General features: G+C 39.7%; 1 pseudogene; it reads right to left on the bottom strand.

Moving 5' to 3' along the window:
• Positions 1–258: 258 nt before the first annotated feature.
• Positions 259–5,219, bottom strand: LOC146452238 (uncharacterized; annotated as a pseudogene).
• Positions 5,220–6,325: the final 1,106 nt, after the last annotated feature.

Genomic DNA, 6,325 nt, shown 5'->3' with positions numbered 1-6,325 from the left:
GAAACAAATTCGTGAAGAAAGATCTGTTCCCATCTGGAATGAAACATTGCATTCTGACTGTACTTTGATATGAATACATGCTTGGCCCCTCGCCCTTCCATGGAGTTGAGACCCAGGCCAAGTCCATACTTTCCCTTCATGTGCTCGGTGTGGGCAGGTACAAGGTGACCAATGGTCCAGACTGTGGGATTTACATAAAATAAAATGGCATTTGCGCTAAAGAAGTTTGTGCAGAAGGTTTTCAGTTCACTCACCTGTTCATGTGATATATCTAAGCGAGTGAAGAGACACACAGTCCCTCAAGCAAAGACAAATGTAAGCAATCACATGGAGAATCGTGGCCTCTCTTTCATGAGCATTAGCACCGCATTTAATGGCTGAAATCAATGACATAAAATGTAACAAAAACAGCCTAGAATCCTTCCCTGTAAAACGATAATCAAAAGATTTGCCATTAGCCTTGGTGTCATCAAACCATTTAGTGACCTTTTTAGCCAACCTAGATAAACCACATTTACGCATGGCTACAATGTACCAGTTGAAAGGAGACTGAACAGGCCCCTGTGAAAAATGATGCTAATTTACCACCCTTTTAGTATTTAAACTTTAGCTACCGCATTGTCACCTAGTCTGATGATGATATAGAATTATATCGAAATATTATGGAAAGAAACCACCGTTCCCTTTCATTTATTGCCTAAATATTAGTCTAAATGCACTTATTCGGTTTAACTTTCGTTCTATTTCTCCTGAAATTATCAGCCGGTTATGGTTTTTAGAATGTGCCGGGTGAGAACTAGAAAAGGGTAAATAAAGATAGCTATCTGTGGGTTTTGCGTAAATGTCAGTACTAATGAACCCATCTTGGAGGTGCAATGTAAGGTCCAAGACATTGAGGGTATGTTCCGAATAAACCAGCTCAAATTTAATGGTGGGGTACAGAGAATTAATGTACTCCGTAAATTCTAGCAATTTAGGCAAACTGTGTATCCAAATATCGAAAACATCGTCCCTATACCTCCACCATAACATGGGCTTAACAGCACCTTTAAACTTAGCTTTCTCATCAATTAATCCCATAGCTAGGTCTGCATAACTACATGCGTTTTTAGGTCCCATTGCAGTTCCATGTTTCTGCACAAAATCCTTCCCAGAAAATTGACAATTATTGGCCTGAAGGCAAATTTTAATCGCTTCTACAATACAATCGGTAGATGGGAATTTGTCCGATCTTTAATCAAGATATTTTCTAACAGCTGTCAAACCTAAGTTATTATCGATATTGGGAAACATCGTAACAACATCCCAGGACACCAGCAGACACCCGGGTGGTAGGGGACCCCTCTCAGCATTTAGCGTTTGAATCTTATTAACGAGGTCTGTGGTGTCTTTCACAAAAGATGGCAAATTATGGGCTAAGGGCTTAAGGTAGAACTCAGTAAAAGCGGAAAGTCTTTCAATTGCCGTTCCGCAACATGAAGTAATAAGGCGGAGAGGGTTACCTTCCTTGTGAGTCTTAACATTACCAAATTCCACCCCCGGTTTTGGTTCTGAAATGGCAACCCACATGGCAATATCTTGACTTATCTGGCCTTTACTGAGCCATTTACGTCCCCAGTCTTTGACCCCATTGGAATGCTCTTTAGTGGGATCATGATTCAACTTGTCATAATGGAGGTTGTTATTAAGTTGTTCTAACATTTTCTCCCAATACTCGTTTTGGGAGAGAATAACAAACCTAGACCCCATATCCTGAATTCTAAATACATTATCGCTAGATTTCAGTTTAGTTAAGGCTGACCTTTCCTCTTTTGTAAGATTGTCTTTGGGTTTTCTCAAGTTTTTGGGCTCGAGAATGTCTTTCTTAACATTGTTTAAGAAAAGTTCAACTTTGGGATAACTGGACTTTGGAGGCATCCAATTGCTGGTTGATGGAATTGATGGAAGTCGATCAACTGCTGTGCGGTGGCTTTCTTCGGGATTTTTGCCATGATGGAAAACAGCAAGGCGGATTTTTCTTTCAAATTTGTCAATATCATCGATGGTTTTCTGCCAGTGAACATCCTTCGGCGCAGGGCAAAACGCAGGTCCTTTGGTTAAAAGGGAGCATTCAGCTTCAGTTAGATCGCACGATGTTAAATTGATGGCATGTAAGTCAGGTAGATTCATATCATTGTATTGTGGTGAAATAACCTCTTGGTTGGAGGGTGGGGCATTTCTTGCTTGACGATCTCCAGTAAAACGCCTATTCATGGGCGACGGGAGGTTCTCTCTCATCGCGCGTGACTTGCGCTCTGTGCTTGCCTCCGCTTGTCTGAAAAACGCAAAAAAATAAATAACGCCTGTTCTGCAGGCTAGAGGAAAACTACAATTTTGGCAACACGACTTACCTACACCTTCCACACTTCTTTCTGAGTTAAAGGAAAGGGAATACTTTTGGAAACGGCGTTCACCAAATTTACCATTACTAGGAAATCTTATGGAGTGTGGGGAGGGGGGAAACTCGGTGGTGTAGGGGATAAGTAATTTACCGCAAAAAAAAAAGTTTCAATAGTATATCTGAATCAAAGTTGGACCCTCCCCCCTCTATCCAAAATTCCTGGATCTGCCCATGTTTAAGAAGTGAGTTATGAACGATTTTTAGACATGAAATTTAATTTACCCTAGAATGATTTCCCGGAAAAATTATTTGGCTACTTGTTTTCAACAATATAGAAAGAAATATAGGAAGAAATACTTACGTAGTTCTCACGTAGATGGCAAACACGAAACACAGGCAGCCTAAGCTCAAGCTGTGAGCTGGTGATCATCTTGCGTAATAGTGGTCACGGCACAAATATAAGATTTTGTATGGGAATATTTACGATCAGGTTTAGGAGGTACAAATATTGGAAAATTGTTAATAAAAATTGACATACCTTGCTTCTAAGGTGTATTCCCTATTGCGTGTTTGTTATATTTGTGCCGTGACCGCTATTACGCAAGATGATCACTGGCTCACAGCTTGAGCTTGGGCCGCCTGTGCACGAAATAGCCTCCTTTCACGTAGCCTTCCATGCAGTCGTTTTTAGGGGACTCATATTACGTCCTCCCCTAAAAACGACTGGCTAGTTTTCACCCAGAAACAGCAACTGGAAACTGGCAAAAAATGGCGGTAAAATTGTGGTCACGTGGTCATTTTTGCCGTTCGCATTTCACGTATACGCGATGCTAATTAAATCTCTCTAATATTTGGGCAAGCGCCTTAGAGACTCGCGCTTCACACTTGCCTCATGCCTGCCTCCGCTCGCCTGAAAGAAATGCAAAACAAAAAATATTTATACGCCTGTTCTGCAGGCTACTTTTCTGCTAAATTATAAAGACTGTCATTCTTCAACACGGCAGATGGAACCGGTTGAAAGAAAGCAGAGAAGAGCACTGTTAACGCCCATCCGGGCAATACTGCTTCGCGAGCAGACCACCAGAGGATACCCCCGAAAATTACATTTCTGAATATACCAAGAATTTAGTTCAGTGGCAAAATGATTTTTTGAAAAAAAATCAACTAATTGAGTAGTGATATGCTATCCTGTCGATGCCAGAATTTTAGTGTCAAACAAGTAGTAAACAAAAAAACAAAACCATGGGTCTTATAGGGGGCTCCTGGACCCTCCCCCTGGATCCGCCACTGTTACCACACTTTTTTTCGTGAACTGACCACAGTGAGTCGCAAAACAGCTTCATTAGACGAGTAAGCGAAGGTAAAGTCAAAAGGTGCCTGCTATTTTATGTGAAACGTGAAATGGCACAGGTATTTTGTGTATGGTTTAAGACTCTTTAGGAAAAGCAAATGTCCACTAGGGATAATGCAATCCAAAACGTGGGGGTAACTTACGGGGTACTTCTTAGATCATCTAGCTCCAATTTGAAAAAAGAAAAAAATGCCATGCATTGATATGTACTATAAATCTTTTAAGAATTAATGCCACTGAATTATCTTTGAAAACTCCGCTGTTACCCCCAAGTTCTTTATGAATACCAATAAACCTTGCTACTGAGATATACTTTTGCCACATGGTCATAAACTGCAAAATCATTACATATTTTAGGAGGTACCGTCGTCAAAAGCCCGCTCCCTTAGAGACACAGGTTCCCAACCTAACCCCCCCCCCCCCCACACACACACACACACACATGGCAAGGATTGTGCAGTAACATTTCACAGAAATCAGGCATAGTTTTAAGTATTTGCACACGAATCTCTAAAAGTCGAAATGTTTTGCTTCTATTTCTTAAGCTACTTTTACAGAAGTTGGTAACATGATTTCTATATGTAATAACCTGGAATAAAAAAGGAAAAAAAATTACCCAAACAAAAACTTCAAATAAAAAGACTTGTGCCAGATCAGTAAGAATCAAAGGATATCTACCTAGATTTCCTTTCCTAAGTACTTTTTGATCAATGCGTAACAAGTATCGCACAAATCATATTTTGCAAGGTTATCTACATTGCTCCCTTGAGGGGAGGGAAGGTGTGACACTTGATTCTGTATGTCCTCGCAAACTGTAGCAGCATGCATAGATACCCTTGGACTCTGAGGAGTCAGTGTTGATGCATTGGGCGAGGTTTGCATGAGTGGAGTTGACTGAGTGGTGGAAGCAGCATGTAGTACAGTGTGATGTAGCTGTTTGCACACTGAACATCTCCATTGTGATTGGCACTAGGTGGCAGCATGGCCACTTCGGAGACAATTAATGCACAACTGCTTTGAATTTACTGTAGTCGTTCTATCCTCAACTGAGAGTTCACATTGAAATGTGCTATGCTGAGACCCAAACAAGCGACAGGAAACCCTTTTGGGTCCTTTGAGCTGTCAGAATTTCTTACTTTTGGACAGCGCAGAAGACGTAGTGGCTGCAGAAAGTGCAGTAGCAGTGCCAGGCGGAACTGAAACATTTGAAGTTGAAGGGATACTTGTCATAATCTTGGGATGAGAAGATGGTGATTTGCCTTTGCTTGGTTGGTTATTCAGATTAATGTAGGCGACTTGCTTGAGCCTTTTAACTTCATTGTGAATCATGTCAATCAGTTGCTCAAGAGTGTGATTGGCACAAGGATACTCCTTCAACGCATTGGTTAACAGCTTTTCTGGCAGCTTTTCTAGTAGAATAGAAACATAAAAGTCTCCATACCTGGTTGTGGGGAAGTCCAAGGTTTTCAAAGACCTTATGTCACTCATAATGCTATATAATTATACTTGGTACAGCACGCAGTGTGAAGTGCCCACAAATTTTATTCCATACAGTAGTACATTGGTGTTAGTGCTTTTGAGTTAAAATAGACTTGACCTTAAGTCAGGTCCCACTTTTGTGAAAATAGGCTTTAACTACATGTATGTCATGTTTAATGCATTCTGAAGTTAGGAGGAGGTATTTTGAAAAAAAAAAATGGTAACTCAGTGAAACTTTCACACAAAAAACCAAAGTTAAACATTTTAATTGTTATTGACAAATGGAACTTCAATGTGTAAAATATTCAAGATGTTTGAGCAAGGAATGACGTTTTGGCAGCCCCGGCAACGTATAGATAAATTGTAGAGTCCCCAATGGTAAATTGGGTAGTTTTGAGGTCACCTTGTAAACCGTCTCGCCAATAAGGGAAAAAATCGCATTGTGCTCAGTAAATGTGATATTTGTTGATGGGGTATGATGATTGATATTCTTAGAAAAAAATCAGGGAAATCGGTGAAAAGCCGAAATTTGCCTTATCTGTTCTAACGAGGACAGCCTCTTAATTATTCAAACATTTATATTATCATTGTATGCGCACATTTACAGCTCTTGACTGAGATTCATAAACGTTGAAGTTTTTTTACAAATAAAGAAATTAGTAAGTCATTTGCTAATTAAAAATTTAACATTTCATATAAAAAAAAGATTTAATGAACAGGAGTCTTCCTTATCGACTTGGACTCCACGCAGGTTATTTTGTTCAGAAGTGCAATTTTTACTACACTGTCGGGAACTTGGCTGGGGAATCTTTTCCTTGTGTAGCCTGCAAAAATAAAAACGTGTAGTACAAAAGTCTCTGAGTAAAGTAATGATAAGAAATTAATGCTCATTTCATTTGTAAAAAGCAACAAAAGAAGCAAGTCGTTGTTCAATTAAATTAACCTAATAACTAACGGAGAATATTTGGAATGTTTGGTATTTGTCATAAAGAGGCAATATGGAGTAAGCGGTAAAGGCTTATGCCATCTTTGCCGTTATGTGACTGTGTGTAATATACAATGATACATTTATTTTATTTTGTTTCCATGAAATTATGGTTGTATGTACTGTCAGT

Source organism: Pavona decussata, unplaced genomic scaffold (genome assembly GCF_977016875.1).
Source record: "Pavona decussata unplaced genomic scaffold, jaPavDecu1.1 SCAFFOLD_375, whole genome shotgun sequence".
Lineage (NCBI taxonomy): Eukaryota > Metazoa > Cnidaria > Anthozoa > Scleractinia > Agariciidae > Pavona > Pavona decussata.
This window is presented reverse-complemented; position numbering and strand designations above follow the sequence as displayed.